A 23,370-nucleotide genomic window follows, 5' to 3' on the forward strand; every position below is an offset into this window, starting at 1 on the left:
CTTCTTTCCGTTTAAGACCCCTGTCCAGTCCTATTCTTGTGTGGGTGTCTTCCTGGCTTCCTCCCAGGAAGGTGTTTGGATGGGCCTGGCCGAGGGGCACCCAGGCCCGAGGTTTTCAGGTCACAGAGCATCTGTGCTTTCTTCGCCTGGATGGTTGTGATGGCAGGGGCATTCTGCTCCTGGATGCCCTTTCTTTCCCGAACTGATTGGCCTTCCCAGAGGGCCAATCAGTCTGTTCTTGTTCCACTGAGAAAAGGGATAAAGTGCTTACCACTTGAAATGAGAATAAAGAATAAGTAACCAGATGAATAAGCCAAGTCCCAGCCCCTCACAGCCCAGACACAGCTGAAGCCCTTTGTGTTGTAAGACACCCCCAGTCCGGCAGAGGAGGGAGGCTTTCGCAGGCTTCCTGCACTATGTGAAAAGTCACTTCACTGGAAAAGATTGCTGCCAGGCCAGAGAGCATATGCATATTTGCACCCCAGAGCTTGCTGCCCCCAGCATGTTCTCTTCTCTCAACAGTGCTGGGGCCCTTGTTTCCACTCGGGCAGCTGCTTGGCATGATGTTATGTAACTGTCACCTTCCCGGAGCCACTGACCTGCACTCCCGTCACGGACATGACCGAGAACCCACAGGGCACCGAGCACAACTGGTCAGAAAGGGCTGCAGGAAACTCGACTCCAGGAGGGCCAGGGGAGACAGCATGGTGGGAGAACACCCAAAGTAAGAGACAGTGCTCAGGGGGTCTCTCGCACCCACCAGGGCCCCCAAGGAGACACTCATGTCACAGCAGAGCATAGGTCTCACCCATTTCTGTTTTTGAAGGCCAGTTAGTCACACCCTAGGTATATGACCACATGAATGATTTTTTGTGCTTGGAACTTTATGTCAAATCACCTCTCTTCAACCAGGCAAGGAAGTATCTAGAGTGACTAAAGGTGTTTGCTGCCTATACAATAGCCCGCCTCCTCCCACTGGCCACACTTTCAAACTGGCAATGACAAATCAATATACCCATCTACCCTAGAAACCCTCCCCAGCTTGATAGATCCAGGTCAACTACTTCTACCAAACCTAAAGCTTGTTCATTTAATAGTTCATTCATATTGGATTCCATCCCCCTGCCTGTGAATAAGGAGGAACATTAATGAAAACGCTTTTCAGATGAAATTGCCTTTGCACTCTAGCCACTGACCTATGTGTCGAAATTCAATTAAATTAGGAGAGATCACAATTAAGATGCAATGTAATTATTCTTCATTTTATGCAAATGAGATTTCTGATAGCAAAGAATCCATAAACTTTGTTTAAGCAACTCATCAGTGGCCTATCCAAGTGCTGTTTTGTCTTATCTTTGCTAAATCCCTAATCTCACAAGCCAAATGGAAGAGATGTTCTTGGAAATTCATAGACTGATGGAACAAAGCCGCTCCGCATTCCCCCAGAATACAAAAGAGAGCACTGCAGGGCAATCGTTTTTTGTACTTGGTGCATTATTTCCCTTCAAGCCCCATGTGCAACCAAGTAAACTTCCTAATAAGGGTCAACTCTTAACTGACTGGACAATGAAGAGTGATTTGAAAGCATTCCCACGGCTTGTAGAAATTAATCAGGTAGTGTCTGCCCTCCGTGAGCTTGGCCTGGCAATGATGTCTCAGTTGGTGACACTCCAGCAGTAGCTAGAGAAACACAGCTGAGGTAGGGTTTACCTTCTGGATGCTGTTTAAACCCCCACAAGACTGTGCTGTGCAGCCTCAGCTGACCTACTGATGTGTATATAGCAAAGCAAACTGATAAAATGCGCAAATGCTTTCTGGTTTTCAGTCTTTGGATTTTGCTTGGACTGAGACTGAAATGAATATAGTGTTTAGAATATTGGTTTGGGAGTCAGAAAAACTTGAGTTTAAATCCCAGATCTATACCCTAAATGAGTGACATAGGCAGAGTTCTATATTCATGTAATGGGGACAGTTATTAAGTTATTATGGTCCTTATTAAGAACTGAATGAAATTATTGTCATTATAATTATTACAATTTCTACTACTAAAGCTGTGTGATTCCAATCTCACCCCATCATCATCCTCTCATCCACGAGTGTTTTTCTCCATCCGTCCCTTGGCATCTTAATTCTGAATTCATACCCAGTTCACCAACCATAATTTTCCAAATGCTTTATTTTGGAATAATTTTAACTTCCCAAAAGAGTTGTAAAATATCAGGGTGCCCCTATACCTTTCATTCAGCTCCCCCTAATGTTAGAATCTTATGTAAACAATCCATACTTATCAAAACTCAGAAATGATCACAGTGCCGTGCCATTTTCTATTAAAATACAATTTAAATTCCACTGGTTTCTCCATAAACATCTATACTTTTGTTCCAGGTTTCCATCCAGGCTATCATGTTGCCTTAGTTGTCTTGTCTCTTCCAATCTGTGAGGATGTCTAAGTTACCTTGCCTTTTGTGACCCAAACATTTTTGAAACCCAACACAGAGGGACAAAGCCGCAGCAGAATTGTAGAAGAGAAGTAAAAGTGAGGCCAGACTTACCTGGTCACTCCTCCCTGCCTACGAGCCTCTCGTGTCTCCCAGTGATCAAACCCAGAAGGCAAATCTAGGACTAGAACCAGGAAGAATTAGTCCATAGGGATCACCCCATCAACACAGAGTAAGGTGCAGAGGTGAGGAGAGTGGATCCTGGTGGCGTCAAAGAATGGAAAATAGCCAACTCAGGGCTCACTACATCTTCGGTACTTGTTCTCTGATTTCTAGAACAAAAGCTCATTAATTCACAAGCTGAATGAATAAATGAAAGGAAGATTGAATGAGAGATTTACAAATACTATAAATATCTTGGCAGTGAACATCAATAACTGGGATATAATTAACATAAATGGAAATACTTTATTAGATTTGGGGCATCCAAACATACATAGCTACATATTGTATTTTCTATCCTTTTTTATTTTAAAATAAATTATGGATATGGAAAACTACACAAAGCAAATATCTAGCACACTGAATTATTTTAATATTATGACCCTGTAACTTGACTGAGATCAATAGTGGAACTTTGCCAGTCCTCAAAGGCCTCTTCATATACTCCATCTCAATGACAGCCCACCTCCTGCATCTTCCTTACATCACCAACATCCTTCTTTTCAATAGTCTACTACTAATTGTTTCCTTGGTTTTAGGATTTTATCACCTAGATAAACTTTATAGCTTAGAGTTTCCCACTTTAAAACTAACTTTTTTCTCAGTTAAATACACATAACATATAATTTTACCATTTTAAATACTTTACATGTAAATTTCAGTGGTATTAGGTATAGCTACATAGTACATCTCTTCATCTTATGAAACTGAAACTGTATCCATTCAAAAGAACTCCCCACTAGCCCTCTTCCCACCTCCTGCCAGCCATCATTCGACATTTTGCTTCTAAGAATATGAATATTCTAGGTACCTCATATAGTGAAATCATAGTTTTTAGCTTTTTATGATGATTATTTTACTACAGGTCATTGTTGAGATATGTGCATTTATAGCATGTGTCAGAATTTTCTCTTTTCAAGGCTGAATACTATTCCATTACATGGATATGTCACTTTTTATTTATCCTTTCAGCCACTGATGGACTCTTAAGTTGCTTTCACCTTTTGACAATCATGAATAATGCTGCTATAAACATTAGTGTACTAAATCTCTTTTTTTTAAGGTTTTTTATTTGTTTACTTATTTATACAAGCACAAGGGTATAGTCAGAAGCGCAGGTGGGTGAGAGAATTCACCAGAGCCAGAGTGGGGAACAGAACAGGCAGACTGACGAAGTACACCATTGAGGGGAGCAGCGGGCACCAAGAGAGGTCTGTGCACCATGTGGGACCCAATTGAACCGGTGCTGTAGAGGCTGCGGGCAGCTTCACAACCCAGAGCTCAACCACTGCACCACCAGGGAGGCCCCTAAATCTCTTTCATTCTAAAGTTTCTCCTGCGACTCTTCCATTTCCTTTTAATTCAGGTTTCCATTTCTTTATAAAACAGGTTGTTTGAACTTTCAAGTTGCCCATTGCCTGGATTTTGCAATTCAACATGTTCTTTGCATTTCCTGAAAATTAGCAGCTGGATCCAGAGGCTTTAATCAGTTTCAAGGTCAATGTCTTTGGCAATATTATAGAGAGATAATATTGGAATCTTTCACCAGGGGCACAGTATGTCAGAATTGTATTTTTGGTTTGGATGTTATCTGCCATACATCCATTCGCTGGTGGTTAAAAGTGGTGATATCCTAATTTGTTTTGCATTTGTGTTTTAAAATTTCAAGTAAATTTTATTTTTCATTGTATTAATTTTTTTTATTTTTTTAAGATTTATTTATTTTTATACAAGAACCAGGGTGCAGGCCAGATGGACGGGAGGGTGAGAGGATTCACTAGAGACAGAGCGGGGAACAGAACAGACAGACTGAAGAAATACACTGCTGAGGGGAGCAGCGGGCGAGACGGGAGAGGTCTGCTTAACCATGTGGGATGCTCGCCGGCTGGCCGGGATCGAACCAGTGCTGCAGAGGCTGCGGACAGCTTCACAGTGCGGCAATCAACCACCTGTGCCACCAGGGAGGTCCATTGTGTTAATTTTTTTAGGGTAGCATAGGTTTATAATACTTTATATGATTTAGGTGTATAGGTTCACACTTTTTCAGCAGTGTGTCACCACATCACACAGGCCACGAAAGCATCAGTATCCCCCAGCGCTCCCTTCAGCTGCGCCACTGCCCACCCTTCTCTTTTGGCAGCTGGAATTCTAGTCAGATTTCTAGGATTTGTTGTTTAGTTTTGTCAGTTCTTTGTTTTGTTCCTCTGTATTACACTTATGAGGGAATCATCCTGTATTTGTTTTTATCCTGACTTACTTCATTTAGCATAATTCCCTATTATTCCAACCCACCTTATCCCAAATAGCAAGATTTCATCTTTTTTTCCGTGTGTGTTTGTGCACATGTGTGTGTGTGTATGTGTGTGTGCATATAAATATAAATCTCTATACTATTTTTTCACAGGGGCTGGGCCAATTTATATTCCCACCAACAGTGTATTTCATTTGTTAGATAGAATACTTTTATAAAAATATGCTTCCCCGCAATACTTGTTTGCTTTCATTTATGCAGTTTTCAAAAAGATTGGGTTTTTTACATCATTTTAAACATCCTTATCAATGTAAATATTTTAAAAATATTTTTGAGTCCTAAAACATTAGGCTTTTATTTATTGAAGCGCAAATAATCCTATTTTTGGCCAATGGGAGTGTTTCCAAGTCAGATTGTGAGTGCTTTTCACATGACTCTAATCGTCTCTGATGGATATTTTACTTCTTGATATGAGATGTTTCAGGCTCTTGTCTTTTACTGTCTCAGATGTGGAATGTGTTATTTCTCCAAGAATAATTTGTACCTCAAAAGCATAATCTGGATATTAGGGATGCTCCTTATTACTGACTGGTCTAGACGTTGTTAGCGAAGTGATTTTCTCTCTTTCTCTCTTGCTCTCTTTCTCTCTCCCTCTCTGTTTTCCCCTCCCTCACCCAGCTAACGACCTATTATCCTGTGAGTCATAGTCATATTTCCAGTTCAATTCAGGATAACAGGGTTTTTATTTAACTCTTCGATACTTCATCTTTATCTTCTTTGTTCCATACCAAAATTCCTGGTTCTAGATGACACAGGGAACTGTAGAATCAAAATAACCCAAGATTACTTGTTAGCTTTTTTCATATTCGGTGTAATAATCTCAGAATACTAATAACATTATTTATGATGAGTGAACAATTTTTAAGAATTTTATATACTATCTTCTCCTACTCCAGTTTTTAAATAGCTGTGCTGTAGCTACATCGTCAGATTATTACATATTACAGACTTTCCACTTTAATACTAACCTCACCATCGTTCTCCAAGGACTCTATATTTAATACACATCATCAGTCCTTAAATCCAAGCCTATGCAGTCATTTGGTTATCTATTTACCCTTGTATAGATTTTCTTCTGGGAAGGCTAGCCTGTGAGTCTTCATACAAGGAGAGCTCCAGTTGCCATGGTTCATGCTCAGTTGTGTGTTGTTTGAAAATTTGTCTTCATGTCTTCTGGCTCACCATCTTCTCATTCACCACAGCACGTGGAAGTTTCCAGAAGGCATGTCACTCTTGCTTTTCATACTACTCCCAATCCCATTCCCCCTGTCTAAGCACAGCCTGCTGCTTTTGCAAGAGCATCTTGCCCCACGCTATTAAAACTTCTTTCCTCCATTTGACTAACTCCCACTGAACCCTGGGAAGCCTGTTATTCATGCCCATAATTGGAATACCCGCCCCCCACATACACATTACCCTAAAACAACTTGCCCCCTCCTTTTTTGTATTACATTGTAATGAATTGTATAGATCTAAAATCTCTCATCCCAAAAGGAGTCTGGTAAATGTAGTTTCCAAGATTTAGTTCCCTAAATCTCATGGGACAGCTGACAAGGAGTGATTATGAAATATCAACAAAACACATGCATCAGGTAAACCTTCCTCAAAGCTGTTTTTTTCCACCCACCCCCCCCAAACACTTAATCTCAATTCCTCTCCAGGTGTCCAAGGAAGTAAAAGACAGAAAGAGAAGAGCAAATGTGTTTCTTCACTGTAGGTAGTTAATTCTGTTTTCTGACTTTAAAAAGTAAATGGCACTTAAAAGAATAAAAATGACAACATAGAAACAGTTATAACCCAGTGGTCACAAACATGCTGGTTGGCAACAGTGGCTCTGTAGAGCTTAAGTGAATTAAGTGCCAAATATACACTAATATATGGGTAAAAGGGCAGGTTATGTACAAAACCTGGAGAGGATTGCATTTCATGGGTTTTTCTTGCATTTTGGTGTTTATATCTTTAAAAATGTGACCATGAGCCCCCTGAAGTTCTCTTGGACTTCAAGTGCACTTTTAGAAAACAGGGACTGGAAGTGGGGAACAGAGTCAAAAGGGGTATTCCTCAGTTGCTTTAGAAGCAATCTTCCTATGGAGCCACAGAAATCTACAAAAATGGCTATTGAAATGATAATGAAGTGCTGCCATTTTACTTGGCCTCAATTGAACTAAACACAAAAGTCAATGTATTTAGTAAAATGTCCAGAGGCGTGTTTGCTCATGAGCAGTGGATTAAATATCATAGTTGGACAAAAGCAGGTGGGCTTTCCTTCAGACTCTGCAGGTTGGCCAGTTCCACTACAAATAGCCATCACTGACCATCAGCTTCAATTACAGGCAGCCCCTGATCAAGACACGAGTTTTCAGATGCTTGGCATCAGGGGAAAGAAGCAATTTTCTGCCAGTATATTCATAATGAATGTGCATTTTAATCAACTGCTTTTACACTTTTCTACTTCTTAAAAGGGAAGACCACCTATATCCCAAGTTTCAGAGATTTTTCCCAAATTATCTGGGGTATATTTAGCAAATTAAAATGAATATGAAGCATGAGCACATCAAGAGATTACATTACTCAGCAAGACTCCAAAGGGTTCCAGCTTCTTTGAAGTGATCCATTTCTCTCCAAGATTCATGAGCTGCCTGTCAAGGCATTTAATTGGATATTTATTGAAATGAATGACCATGGCAGCTGATTGAGCAGGCTTGACTTTAAGCGTTGCTGTTACTTTTTCATGGCTCTTTTCCCTTGCCGTGCCTTCCATGTTGCATGCTGATGAAGAACTCAACATGGGCGGGAAACTCTACTCCTCCTCCCCGGGCCTCACAAAATGGAAAATATTATCATTGATAGTCTACCACCTCTCCAGCTCATCAGTGTGTAGGGTTTTGTTTGTTTGTTTTTACCCCATTTTCCTGGGAGCTACTGTACAGCTTGGGGGTTAAGAGCAGCAGCCCCTTAGGTACACCTGTACCTAAGTATTCATATCTGTCATTCCAGGTGTTCATTCTGCGACCCCAGGCAAGTGCCTAAACTATTTTCTTTGCCTCAGTTTCCCCTCTTGTCAAGAATGGATAATTGTATACACAGGTTAGAAACTGCCCAGCACAGGGACTGGAACTTGATAATAGCTCAGTAAGGATTAGTTATATAGTTTTTTGCTGGAAAATCAAGTTATATGACTATGTTTTATTCTTTTTGAAATTAATAAGCAACTATATTTTTAAACTACAGTAAAAATCCCAGACTCTGTTTTATTGTGACAAATAAAATTATGAAGTAGAAATTTCTGCTTTACGAAAGAGGGAGATGCTTCCCCCACCCACCTTCCTTTTATTCTTCCACCTGCCACTCTTTTGTCACACAGGTAGGTATTTCATAGACTTCTTCCTGAAATTCTGAAATTCTACAAATCCCTGAGTAGAGTAGTGATGGGCAGAAGTAGAAGTTTGTAGAATGTATTTTATGGGACTTGTGGTTTTTTCCCATTTTCTTTTCCAACCTCTATATCTTCATTCCTTTCTTTATTCAGCAAACACTGCTGTGTGCCAGGCACAGAGGTAGATGTTGGAATTTCAAAGATTATTAACTTAGGAGCCCAGGTCCCAAGAAATCAATGAAGGAAGTGGTATTTAAAAACCTGGTGCTTCTAGAGGCACATAACACAGTGCTTATGTGTCTAGAGTCTGGAGCAAAACTCTTAGTCCAAATCCTGGCTTTTGCAACGGAAACTTGGGTCAAGTTATTTTACCTCTTTGTGCATTAGTTGTCCATCTGTAAAATGGGGTCAGAATAATACCTATTATTTTAAGATCAAGCTGTGCAAAAACTCTTGGAAAAATGTCTAGCAGGTAGTAAACATTAAATAAACACAGGGGCCTCCCCTGGTGGAGCAGGTGGTTGAGTGCCACGCTGTGAAGCTATCCGCAGCCTCCGCAGTGCAGGTTCAGTCCTGGCCAACTGGGGAGAGTCCCACATGGTGAAGCAGACCTCTGCTGTCTTGCCCGCTGCTCCCCTCAGCAGTGTATTTCTTCAATCTGCCTGTTCTGTTCCCCGCTCTGTCTCTGGTGAATCCTCTCACACTCCCGTGAATCTGGCCTGTACCCCAGTTCTTGTATGAATAAATAAATCTTTAAAAAAATAAACACATGCCTTTGTGAATAAGAGAGCTCTAAAATTTACATTGGGAGATCATGAGAAAAAGACAAGAAGAAGCAGAGATGTAAGGTAAATGATGTGTTTGCTTTTGGATACAGGGGCTTTGGTATGCCCAATTGGAGAAATTTGTTAGGTAAGTAATTGATCACACAGCTCTAACTCTTTGCAAGTGTTATTGGCTGGAATAAGTAGGCCTCTGTGAGGAAGGTGTGTGATGGAGCAGGCACCCAGGGCAGCAGTCACGCTGGCTCCTTTGCATTTCCTTTTCCTTCATCACTCTAGCCTGAGACTTCATTAATCTGGTAAGAAACAGCTTAGAGCCAGGTCAGCTCTCCCAGATAGAAACAGGAGGTCATGACAAGAGAGCAGCAAGGTCTAAGTTCTGCTTCAATTATCCTTTCCCTCCTCACACTAGACCCTTAAGAGCACCTTCCAGTTTCCTTTAATTCTTTCCTGTAGTTCAATTTCGAGTATTGTGTCTGTAAAACCCAAATATTGTATAGATTATTTGCCACCTCCCAAACTTGACTTAGATATGTGGCCATTGGGCTCATGGGAAATTCTAGATCTCTTCATTTTTATTTGGCATTCAATTTTAGCAAATTCTGCTTACTAAAAACTAGAAAATCAAGGGCTAATAGAAGTCTAGAAGAGGAGATGGATTGTTAAGTAATGGTAAATATTGAATACTATAGTAGAGGAAGTTAGCTTGGGTATAGACAACAGGGCACAGGAAGGGGGGATCCTGAGCTACTCTCTGCTATCCAGAAGTGACCCCTGAATGAAGTTCTCTTTACATTAAGAGCAAATAAATACATTTTATTCAAGTAAAGGGGATGAGCAAAAGGAGTGGTGTTCGTGGCAGAAGGAATGGGGCTTTTGAAGGTTAGAAGGCAAGGGAGGGACAAAGCCTTAAGCAGCTCTAGTCTTAGAGAGTTGGAGTATCTTAGAACTTAAGGGAAAATGTTGCAAAGAAAGCTAAAGAAATTTGCACAGGTTGGTTAAAGGGCTCAAGCTCATGGAAGTTGGTAATTAATTGCAGGGAGGAAGTCAAGAAAAATTCCAAAGACTGGGCCTCCCTGGTGGCGCAATGGGATAAGCACAGCACTATGAAGCTATACAGAGCCTCTGAGCATGAGTTCGATCCCCGCCCAGGGAATTACCCACACGGTGCAGCAGACCTCTCCTGACTCGCCTTCTGCCCCCCTCAGCAGTGTATTTCAGTCGATCTGCCTGTTCTGTACCTCACTTTGTCTCTGGTGAATCCTCTCAACCCCCACACCTCTGGCTTGTACCCCCAGTTCTTATATGCATAAATAAATAAATCTTAAAAAAAAAGATTCTGAAGACTGCATCAAACAGCAGTGAGATTTCAGGTAAGTGGGGGAGGGAGAGATGATCATTCTATCTACTAACAAATCCTCCCCCACATTGATCATATCCTTTGCTTTCCTTCCCATGGATTGTCCCAAAGTGCAGCCTTACCCTGTAACCCCATCTTCCTGAACTGAAGACCAGTTTATCTGGAGTGCCAATTGATCAGGAGGAAGCAAGCTCCTCTCCACCCATCCACTAGGGCAGAGGGCACTCCGTCTTGGGGGCAGGGGCAGCAGTGTGCTACGGTTAGAGTGACAGCTTCGGCAGAGGTGGGGGCAGGGGGAGAGGTGTGTTCTAGTCCACCTCCTATGCCCCTTACCCAGCATCATGCAGCCCGAGCCATCTCTTTAGATCATCAGTGTTTTCTAATATGTCATCAAACTAGATATTCAAGAATATTATAAATGATAGCTAACTTATATGCTCCAGTTTTCAAAATTAAAAGTGCGCAAAGCCAATTGAGGAATTTACAATAAATGTGATTCCAGGGTCTTCCCTCATCTGAATCTGTATATGAGGTTCAGGAAACTGAATTCTAACTAAGTTCTTCAAGTAGCTCTGATGCAGGGCATCTATAAGCTCGCATAGAAAGGCACTTTTGTACTCATCCCTCTGTGCTCTCCTGTCTCTCCCACTAAAGGGAGAAACTATTCTATACATTTTGTATTTGCCCAAGGCCCCAGGACACGACTGAGGATTTAGTGCACTTTCAATAAAGTGACTTGCACCAAGAACCATCATTTAGATGGGTATTAATTGCAGGCTTATTTACCTTCTGCTAAGTGTACTATGGTGATAACAGGAATGGATGGAGCAGTTCTTGCTTTGAAGGGACTTGAAGCCCATGTCAGGCAGCAAAAAAATGGCCTGGAAGACGAGAGAACAAGTCCAGACACGACCTGGTGATCTGCTATGAGATGGTGTGCAAGCAACTATTTTAAGAAACATTTAACAGACTATGTAAGTCAGAAAATCATCATGCAGAAGCAGCATCATGGAGAACCTTGAACTGGGAGACAGTGAAAGGTCCCATTTATTTATATCAAATGCCTTAGAGTTAGCTTTGCCTTTGTCTGGGCTTCTGTTTGCTCTCAATATATATAGAGTGACAGCGGGCTGTTTGTGTCATAATTTTCAAACTGTCCTGTGGAGTCCTGAGAGAGATATGAGACAAAGTGTGACTCTTAATCTTGCTTCTCTGGCTTTATCTGTTCAATATATTGGAGGCCCATGAAAGTCTTGTGACAAAAATGTTCTGCAGCTGAAGCAACAACAACAGCAACAAGGTTTGAAAACCTTTGGATGTTGATTTCTAAGGACCTTTCTAAGACATCCACTGAAAAAAGAGAGAAGAAGGAAAAAAATGCATATTCTTCAACATTGCTGTCTCTACCTTCCTTTACTGACATGGATCACGGGTTCTCTTGACCTTGCTCAGGGTGCTACTGCCTCATCAAGACTCCATCAAGGAAAGGGGGGTTGACACATAGAGCTGGGCTTAACAAGTTAGAATCAAGCTTCAGTTAGCTCAGCATTTTATAGAATATTCTTCTCAGATGGATAGAAATTGTCAAATGCTATATCTAAAATGACAGTAGGAGCTATGTCCACTGGAAAGCCACTTTCCACACATCACTATTTACATTTCCGTTAATTAGAATGCAATTAATTAATTGCAATTAGTTAAATGCAATTTAACTAATTAGATGCAATTAGAAATTCATTCTCTTGGATGCCTTCATTGCATGTGCCATGATCAGTAATCCCATGACTGACAGCTACCTGATGGGACAGATCTAGAATATTTTCAACTTAAGGTAAGTTTATTGGTCAACATAAAAGTAGAAATAAGCCAAAATAAAAGAGGAAGTTACCCTTTGGCCAAGTCCTGAGTCCATACTGTTTTCCTTGCAAAACTGAAACTATCCCCTTGAGAAAACCAATCCAGCAGTAGGACACTCTCCAAGGCTGTTAGTTTCATCTATTTATTTGTGAGTTTCATCTATTTATTTATTTGTGAAATAAATATATTTCATCTATTTATTTATTTTTTTGAAGGACCAAGACATTCAAAGCATACAGGGCAAAAGACTAAAATGCCAAGTGGAATAGTTAACTGAAAAGCAGTGGTTACATGAAAAAAAAAAAAAAAAGTATTCCAGCTTTTCCACTGAGAATTAGCCCTCCAAATACCCACTGACTCTCAAACCAGCAAGATGAGGATTTCAAGTTTTTTGTCAGATTCAACCTGTCCAATACCAGGACAAGTGGGACAGTCTTCCCTCATCTAGCTGCTTGTCAGAAGGGGGTAGGACATCTTCCTGGGAGATTTCATCAGAGTATCTACACATTGAAGTTTAGGGGACGTCTGATCTGCAGCCACCATATGCCCCACTGCTAACATTCTCATCGTGTTGTGATTCTTGAGGCATGTAATTAATTATGGTAAAACTTTCAATGCTTTTTATGCATCTAGCAGTGTTTGAAGCTCTTCATGATCATTACTTCAAACTATCTTTCTAATAAATTCATGAGGAACAGAAAAGCTCATTTACTTTCAAAGCTGAATGTTCCAGGTGAGTTCAGGTTCAAGAATCTGCATGTTAAAAAACCACAAAGCACAGCCTCTTACCTAGGATCATTCCAGTTACACAAATTTCTCCATGATATGGGGGGGAGAGAGGGATAAACCACATTTTCTTATGAAGAAATTCCTATGTATCATTTTCTTTTATATTCACTATATTTTTTAAGTTTAAGAAAATAAAAAAAGTACATGGAAATTGAGGAAGTACATTTTATTTTGTTCATTAATAATGATTTCAGTATTCCAAATATGAATCTTCCACTTGACACTTGAGTATCATTTGTTTACAGACCATTCATAAATGTGGGCTATAGTCTTGAAACCTCTCAATTGCTTACTCAACAATGAAGATGAAAATGTGACCATGGAAAAATCCATATTTGAGTATCAACACTTCAATGGATGCACGAATTTTCAGGACTCCATTTATTGTGTACAGCCGTCTATTCTAGGCAACGTCTTAAAAATGCACTTAAGAAATCCTTAAAAGAAAGAAGAAAAGTAGCCTCCTCTTTACTAGAGAATCTTTAACATGGACTTCCCCAGTGATACATTCTAGGCTACTGCTACTCATTAACTGTGTTTGTTCTGCTCACTACTGATATGGCTGCTTCTGTCGTTTTGTTAAAAAAGAATTCTACTGAGGTGACAACATTGGTTTATAACAGGATATGAGTTTCAGGTATACAGCATTATAACTTGACACCTATATCCACTGCATCATGATCATCACCAAACTAGTTTCCCTCCATCACCACACAGTTTGATCCCTTGTATGCATTTCTCGCTGTTTCTGTTCTTGACCCAGGCACCGATCAGCAACTAGCAACTCCTATTTATGCTTTACTGCCCCTGTGATCTCTTCCCATGAGAAAAAGAGAAATGAAACATCAAATAAGCCATGTCTTCTGTGAAAGCAATCTTTTCTTAGTGTCCTGCACTCATTTATTTCTCATCTAAAGACAGATCTAAGATCCAACTTTAAGAATATATAATTCTATGATAACAAAAGACTTTGACATAGGGTTCTGGCTCTAAGAGCAAAGAAAGAGAATAACAAAAGTTGAATCATTTGGGGAATACTTGGAATCAGAAGTACTCTCTAAATAAGAGAAATTAAAAGATCACTTCCTTCAACAGGCAGTCTGTTTTTCCTTCCATTGTGCCCCAAATGATAAATTGGCAAGATCCAAACAAGAAAGCAATGGGACAGCCTTGGATGAGTTTCTTAATTCATGGGAAGACATCACAGGGGGTGGCTAGGCATAAGTGGACATGTTTATATCATGTTATAAACCAATGTTGTAAGCCCAATAGAATTCATTTCAACCCAGTGGCGCAGTGGTTAAGCACTGGGCTGCGAAGCCTCTGCAGCACCGGTTCGATCCCCGGCCATCGGCGAGGTCCCACATGGCGCGCAGACCTCTCCTGCCACTCCCGCTGCTTCCCTCAGCAGTGTGCTTCATCGGTCTGCCTGTTCTTCTGTTCCCTGCTCTGGCTCTGGTGAATTCTCCCACCCTCCCGAACTTCTGACTGTACCCAGTGCTTGTATAAACAAACAAACAACAAATAAATAAATAAATAAATCTTTAAAAAAAAAAGAATTCATTTTAACAAAAAGACATTTCAATACTGATGAACTCTCACATTAGGATGGGTAGATGCCAACTGTCTGCTGAAGGACGATTCTTCATGTTTCTCTTGTATGTCTACAAGTAATGTGAGTGAGGCACTATCTACGCTTTTTGTTTCTGGGCTACCTCTTCAAGAATGTTTATAAACTATCTTAGAAGATAGAGATTAGATCTTCCTTTTGTACAAACCAGACTTCCTCACAGTGTGACACAAGCAGTTAATGTCTCCCTCTGCAAACAAGCAGAAGGATACCTGCTGCCCATTATAAAAGAATCAGTTTCAGACCTCTCTGATGACTCAGGGGGTTAAGTCACAGCATTATGAACCTATCTGCAGCCACTGCAGCATCAGTTTGATCCCTGGCCAGGGAAGGGACCCACATGGCACAGCAGACTTCTCCTGTCTTGCCCGCTGCTCCCCTCAGCAGTGTGTTTCAGTAGATCCACCTGTTCTGCTCCCTACACTGTCTCTAATGAATCCTCTCAACCCCGAACCTCTGGCCTGTACCCCAGCTCTTTTATGCATAAATAAATAAATCTTTAAAAAAATTCATTTCATAAACTCAGAGCACCTTACCACTACACATTCAGACCTCATCTTGTCTATGGAAACTGGTGCTTGAGAACCCAGCACAAAAATGCTGATATTCTGGCTACTGCTGTTGTGGCGAACAATAAATTGTCTCTTGTCTCTGACCCACACATCTCATGAACCCCACCGTCAATTCATGAAACTGGGGTGGGCTAATTTATTAGCTTGCAAGTAGTGTAAATGCAAGCGTCTTCAAAAGACCCTTATTATCCTATGTAAACTACAAAAGAAGTGAATCTTCTAGGCATAGAGCATCTATTTGACAGTTATCCATGCTAAAGAGAGGCAGGAAAGAGACAGCTCATCAGGCTGAGCTATTGGTTTCCACCCACCTTTACTCTAGAGTGGGGGATGGCAAACCACAGCCCATGAATCAAATCCAGCCACTTTCTGTGCTGCTGGGCTAAGAGAGCTTTTTATATTTTTAAAGAGTTGTAAAAAGGAGTCAAAAAGGAGTCAAACACTATGTTATAATGACCATTGCAAAGCCTGAAATGTTTACTATCTGGAACTTGACAAAAAAGAAAATTGTCTACCAATTTCTGCCAATGACAGAAGGGCAGGTGTCACTCACAGCTACGGCAGCTAATAGCCTGGCTCATTCACTGGATGGCACCCTCCCCCACAGTTCAGTATGTGAAAGCCAGTCAAGGACCAGGGTTCTATTCCCATTGTGATTTGGATTTAGGATTCTGTCACCCTTCTGCCTTAGAAATGGAACTCACCGGCACTTGGCACTTAGCACTATTAGTTGAAAAGAAACATGCATATTTAAATAAATGGGGTCTCATGTCTTTTATGACTGCAGAATTCTCAATGGTCCTTGACAATGTCCAGAGACAGTGTCCAATGCAATGCTTCTTTTAATTTCTTCCCAACACCAGTTGTGGGTAACGTACATCATTTTCCTCTCTGAGTTTACATACAAACCTGGACTCTCACAAAAATCCCAGCATGCCTCAGCATTTCCGTAGGAGACTCCTCCAATTCTTCCACTAAGTTAGGACTTGCTGTCCCAATAAGTTAGGGCTTCCTAACTTATTGTTTTCTGCTGTGTGCTGTACTTTTCCATGATAACCCTCACCACACTTATAATACACTGCAATATCTCTCTTCCCTTCAAAACCACTAAGTTCCTTCGGAGCAGGAAAAGGGAGAGCTTGTCCACCATTTTTGCCACACTGAGTGTGGCACCGAAGAAGAACCCAGACTGTGTGGAATGAATCACAGTAATATGCTTTCATGGTCCCATGTTGTAGATGAGGAAAATGAAGAGAGATTCAAAACTAGGCCACAATGGTGTTGTGTGACAAACCTGGGTTCAGACCCTATTCTTCTGCATATGAAAAGTAGACCTTGCTTTGTTTTTCCACAATTGCTCCTGTTGAATTTAGTACTAGTAGGTTAAAGCTACTTCTGTAAGACTACACCAGGGTCCTCCAACTGCTGAGATCTTAAAGCTTGTAGGAGCTTCTTAGGTAGGGAGTAAATACAAATTTTATTTAATAAGAAAAAAAAAAGAGCAAATGTACCATCACTTGGAAGAAGTAAATCCTTTACTGAGGAAGCCAGGAGAGTTAGGTGGGTTTGTTCAGGACAGACTCTCTGGCTCTGTCTCACATCCATGTTGGGGAGAGGCCATGACTTGGATGAATGCCAGAGGAGAGGCCAGGTAGATGGCTGGGAGTCACCTCTCCAGATTCATAGGCCCAGAGCACACAGGAATTTAATGGTTCCATAAATATTAGCTGCTGTCTCTCCCCTGCTCAGAAAGTTCCTGATTCATTCATCTCAATGTTTTGCTGCCTCTTTCAGCCACTATAGATTTTTCAGGCTTGTTTTATGATTTATTTCAGTTGCCACTCATATCCACAAGCTGGGACTGGCAAGGAAAGGGTGAGAGGATAAAGAGCAACCTGTGAATGGTGTTCCAGATGCAGGCCTGTTTCTGCCCCATTAATCGAGTCCTACCCTCTTCACTGCCTGAGTTGCTCCCAAATCTTGACAGGTGCTGAAAAATATGCATTAATTCTTTAATGTCACCCACAGACTACAAAGTGCAAGTGGTGGGATGCTCAAAGAGGAAAATACAAATCAAGACCTTTATGACTAAATATTCCTCTCTAGAGAAGGAGATGACCAAATTTCACACCGGAGAGACACAGAGCTGTTGCACATGAGCCACATTAAGAGTTACCTCAGGGTCTAACATAACCACTTCTATAAATCAGTGCTTAAGATGTTGTTAGGCAAATACATGAGCAAAATGCATCCCTGACACCATAGGATATACTTAGCAAACTCTTCTCCAGAACTATGTCCTAAAATCCCTCAGCTCCAGCCAGCTGCCCCTAAAGTAGTTTGACCAGGTGCCCCCTTAGTCAGAACCGGAGAATCTTCTGGAAGATCACATATAAAAAAGTGTGGACTTCAAAGCCACAAAGACAACTGAGGTATTCTTTTTCCAAGTCTAATAATGATTTCAAGAAGACTGCCTGAAATGTAAACATCTGTTTCAGAAAGAAATGTTAGTCCTTGAAATATTATCACATTGCTGAATATAGAAACTGGGATGGTACTTTGCAGATAAGGATGGAATTATGCTTATCTCTTTTTAGTGAACTCATCCCTTTATCAGATTATCTACAACTCCCCACATGTAGCTTTAGCTGAACTTGAAATGAAGATATTAAATCACAGTGCAAAAGCATCAAATAAGAAATTTAGAGAGAGAATATGAATCCAAATAACTCAATGAATTTATCGTGTTATTACGAGTGAGAGTTAATTGAGCTGTTATTCTACTATCAAGTTGATTATCATAGTTCCAGTCTTTCTCCCCTTCACCATATTGACACAGTAGATAATGATGATGATGATGAATTGACAATGATGTTTAATAATAGTAATTATGTATATAAATTATACCGAATCTCTTAAAATAAGTTGTTTCTATGTTATTCTCCCAGCCACCTTGGGATGAAAGGGAGATATTTCATGAGTAAGTAAAAGGCAATTTAGAGATCAGGATGATTTATACATCTAAGACCATCACCAACAGATAGCTCACTGCACGCTGCCTTTATTTTCTCCTAGAACATGGCCATAAGCAAAACATCAATAGGTTTTCTAGTATGAAGTTTTTTACTTTCTAAAATGTTTCTCCTCATCAGACCTACCTATATCAGCATGTTGGCAAAATAATGCTCTGTAACACCCACAGACTCAATGACTTAAAATCAACAAGCTGTTATTGTCTATGCATGTGGGAGCCATGTGGGGGGTTAGTATGCTAGACTTTGCTGTGCCAATCTTGACTCCCATGTGAGTTTGAGTTCAGAAGTTCTTCACGTGTCTCTCCTCTCCTTGCTGTGGCTTTGTCTGATATTGCACAGAGTTGATTAATGCCTGGTATTATCTGTGAACCCTGTAAGGCATACTGTCTACTCCAGCTGAACAAAAAGGTAAATATTTACAATTGGATGAATTATGTGACACTTCAAAGGCAGGTTTTATTAGTTCCAAGTGACTAACAGGTAAAATACTTCAAAGCAAATAAAAGCATATAAGAAATCATGACACTGTAAAAAAAAAAAAAAAGGGACTTTCATGGAGGTCATTTCTAAATTTAGGCTACGTGTTGAAGATTTTTATAACATTTGTGTGACCTGGGGTAATATTTGTAAGATGCTTCTCAGTTGGGTGCCAATTAGAGTAGAATTCAAACTTAAATGAAGACTACCGTCTGCAGGAGCCAGCATGGAAAACCATGAAGAAACTACATCATTAGCCAGCAGAAGAGGCAATTTCCCCATCTTCGAAGAAGATCTCAAATACGATTACATCTTTCCTGTTACAGTAAGATTAGAAGTGTCACCTGATGCCTGCTGTAAGGATCAAAGTTAAGCTACAAAGGTTTAGGGAAAGCTAGCTCCCTGTTAGGTTTTCAGAAGTGTCTGGTGACGATGAAGCATGTGTAGGCTTTGAAGTGCTGCCGGTCCAAATGACACCAGCATGAATTCCTGGAGAGGCAAGCACTACTTGTCTTTCACACTCCATCAACAGGTAGAACCTGCAAGAAGAAAGAGTGGGTACAAGCTGATAAGAAGGTGGCTGAGAAAGAGTGACTTGTCAGTGCCTTTCAAAAGATCTGCTTTTCTCCATGATTAGCTCAAAGAACAATAGCAATGATGGGATAAAGCTTCTCTTTAAAGTTAAAAAAAAAGTGTGTTTAAGTGCTCAACTTCAACCTTAATCCACTAATTGATTTTGCAGGGAAGCAGCCACATTATACCACAGACAGCTTATGACATCTCCATCACTATGAGAAGTAAAAAATGGACCAAAAAAGACAAGTTTATTTTCATTCAAGAGTTATTATTCATAGGTCACTTTTTACCATCACAGTATTTGCCACTTTGTTAAATGAATGAATGAATATAACAATTTTTAAAAGACAGCAATAAATGCAACAAGAAAAAGTCCTAAGGGAGTTTCAAAGGAAAAGTGTTTTCATCCAACTTGAGGGGTTTGAGACAGGATTCATTTTGGGGGTCACATTTGATGGCTTGGAAAGATGAGAAAGGGATACATGTTTACAACTGGGGAACAGCATTCCAGGTAAAAGAAAGCAAAGGTAGAGAAGGCTCCCTGCACAAATGCACCGCAGGAATGAAGGGACTGAGGGCAGAGGTCCTGGTGCAAGACCAGACCATTAGGGCCCCCTGACCAGGTGGAAGAGTCCATTGTTTATTCTGTGGCCAAGAGGCCTGGGGAGTCTTTACTATCATCTAAGCAGGCAAGTGATGGCAACGGGACTCTAGGACAATTTATCTGCCAACAATAAATGAGTTAGTTAAACTGGAGGGAGGAGATATGGGCTGCCAAGAGATCAGGAGGCCGTTAGTCAGGTTCAGATAAGCAATAATGAGGACTTGAGTTGAAGGGATGAAAGTTAGAAATATTTCACTGTAGACTTCTCAGATTCTAAGTGAGCTGTCAAGGAGGACAAGGCTGAGGTAGGAATGAAAGGCATATGAGGAGACCATGATGCCTTTCACAGACTTAGAGAAGGATTATGGAATGGGAGAGCATTCATGGAATTTGTGTACCTGAACTTTGAGGGGTCAGCTGGACATCGTACAGGGATCTCTAATGCACAGTTCAGAACAAGTCCTAAAGCTCAACAGAGAGGTGGAGGTTAAAGAGAAAGAATGGAAGCTTTTATTTCTCCTCTTCAAGAAGACAAGCTCTAGAGTATGTTTCTGATGTGGGCACTAATTAACATTGTTTTCCACATTATACACATTTTCATCTGCAGCTAAATCACCAGTGGTCGCTACAAGAAGACTACACCATCATGATAAAACTGAATATGCTTTCTTCACCTATTCAGGGAAGTGTGCAGGGGATTTTAGAAAGCTCGCCACAACAAGCTCATCTTGTGCAAGTCTCACAAACAAAGTGACAACACTGAGCCAGGAGTTTTGTACCATTCCCAAGAGTATTATCTTTAAATACCAGAGCTCTAAAGCAAATTTAAGAAAGGAGTTCTTCTCCAACCACTTAAAACCCTTAAAATTTACCTGAGTCTTAGTGTGTGTTACCCCAGAATTCCAGTCAGGCACTGAATGAGGAAAAGCACCCTAGAACCTGCATTCAGGGATGCAATTAAGAGGAGAGAAACACTGGTCTAGTCTAATAGGGCCAGCAGTAGGTAAAAGGTTATTTCTTATGCTTATCTTGTAGACCAATTCAAGTGCATATTGGTGGAAAATGCAGATGTAATCTTTCAATTCATTGATTTTTTTTTTTTTTTTGTGGGACCCTCACTGGTGGCCGGGGATCGAGCTGGCGCTGCAGAGGCTGCGGGCAGCCTCGCAACCCAGTGCTCAACCGCTGCACCACCAGGGAGGCCCTCAATTCATTGATTTTTTTATTCCTCAATGAGTTTGCCATTTTTACTCTCAGGAGTTCCTTTAACGAGGAGCTGTCATCCCTGTGCCCCCAGGCCTGCCCCACCCTGCTCCACTACATATGGATAGTTCTCCTTGAAAGTTTGAGCAGAGCAGGTGAACGAGGAGGAATGGAGATTGTTCTTGCCAACATTTACTGCCAGTGTCCCTTCATTGGTTCCTATTGACTTGGAGTGCACAGAGCACTAGCTGTTGAAATTACAAAGCAGTCGTTTTATCTACTCCTCCATGGAGGGACTGCACTACACTCAAGAGAGAAAAATCAAACTATTTGCTATGTTTATGGGCTACGACTGGAAATTCCTTGCCTTCATTCTCAACTCTTGTCACCTAGTCCATCAGGCTGTTTACCCCACTCTCCACCCCAGGATCCCAGGCTCCTTCTCACCAAACACATGTCATTCCTACAAATCTCCCCTTATTCTTTAGTTCTTCCAATCTGGTCACTGTTGGAGCAATGTTCTTTACCTTATTGTATTTTGTTTACTTTGTAGCTGTTTTACAAAATTCAGTGGCAGTGACATCTGTTCTATCATTTTTCAAAAATGTATTGAAAACTTTACAAACACTTACCTTTGGCAAGTTTAAACTGAGATCAAGAGGTAAACTGAGGCAGGCTTGAATGACCAGCACTTGAGTTTATTGGGAAGAGCAGAAAGGAATTGTAATTCAGGAAATGCATGCTGTTGTAAGTTATACAGGAAGGTCCATGTGGGTTTGGGGTTGGCTGTGCCCATGGGCAAGAGGCTCATAGAGGGGCAAGACCAGCCAGAGTCCCAGCAGTGAGTTCACTGGATGGGGAGCTCCTTGGTAGTTGTTCATTGGTCAGGAGGCCAAGTCTTCTGTATTCCTCTGTAGATCTTGTATTTACCAGAAAGCAGTCTTTCCTTTTTTCAGTTTTGTTCTTCTGTGGGTGTATGCATGAGATTCTTTATTCCATAGCCTCTGGTTCCATTATTAGATCAAATCCTTTCACAGCAAGGACTTTGCCAAGTGCTGAGGAATTAATGATAAATAGGACACACTCCTGTCCCAGAGACCCCACACAGTACGTTGGAAAATGCAAACTAATAAACAGATATATTTCCCTGCCACAGATCAGAGCTGTTACCAAGATGTTAACAAACAGCTCTGATAATATAAAGGAAGGCAGCCACAGGGCAACACAGAAGGTCCAGGTGAAACAGCGAAATCTAAAAAGGGGAGGTTCCATATTTCCAGCCCCGATGAATGGTGAGGCTCAGCTGCTAGGGGAGGCTAGAAATGAATGAAATGAGATGAATGATAAAAGGGCCAGCCATGGGAGTCCTGAGAAGGAGCTCAGGGCATGGTGTAGAAGGTGGATAAGTCCTAGGAAATGTAGGGACTTATATCCTAAATGTTGCTCAGGTATGGTCTTTAAAAGTTGAGATTATGACTCTCCTATGAGTATAACATAAACACATATCACACATCATATCTATTTTGCTTATTAATTAATGAAGAACTTGGTAAGATGTTGAACCAATTCAAACAGAATCTGAAGACACACACACACACACACACACAAAATCAGGAATGTTGAAATAAGTTTTCTAATAGAAACAATGTTGTTAAGAACTGAGGGGTAATACTATACATTGTTTAGAATAATCTTTTTCATAGCATAGGAAAGAGTTGTATTTCTATCAGGAAAACATTTGCATTTCTGTAAGACAAAAATCATTTGTATTATTATCCATTTTCTACAATGTGAAGATCCCATAAAAGACTCCTGTCTATCGAATGAGGGGACCCCAGAGGACCAACTACAGAACATCTAAGATTCCAGTCAGAGACACCCTGCATTTCAAATTGTAACAGAACACTGGGAAAATTCTTGGTGAGTTTCAGGTAGGAGAGACATAAACTGATTTATATTTTGAAAAGATCACCTTGACAATGTTTCTCTGTCATCCATTTACTGGCTCTTTTATCACCAACTGATAATAAATCTTTCTTCACACACTAGACCATGAGCTTCTTCATAGCAGAGATGGTACTTCTTCTTTTTTTAAGATTTATTTATTTATTTATACAAGAACAGGTGTACAAGGCAAA

At 40.7% G+C, this 23,370-nt stretch overlaps 1 long non-coding RNA gene across 2 annotated transcripts in view; it reads right to left on the minus strand.

The window, feature by feature from the left end:
• Positions 1-2,584: 2,584 nt before the first annotated feature.
• LOC119234266 (uncharacterized) overlaps positions 2,585-23,370 on the minus strand; it is a 70,338-nt gene continuing 49,552 nt past the window's right edge. The window contains exon 4 of one of the 2 annotated variants that reach the window (XR_008549983.1): positions 2,585-2,622. This is a non-coding gene — a long non-coding RNA (uncharacterized LOC119234266). Of the gene's footprint in view, positions 2,623-5,631; positions 5,731-23,370 lie in introns of those variants that run through there. The other variant, XR_008549982.1, reaches the window with a different exon arrangement.

This window comes from Talpa occidentalis, unplaced genomic scaffold (assembly GCF_014898055.3).
Source record: "Talpa occidentalis isolate TD23 unplaced genomic scaffold, MPIMG_talOcc4v2.1 talOcc4.8, whole genome shotgun sequence".
Classification (NCBI taxonomy): domain Eukaryota; kingdom Metazoa; phylum Chordata; class Mammalia; order Eulipotyphla; family Talpidae; genus Talpa; species Talpa occidentalis.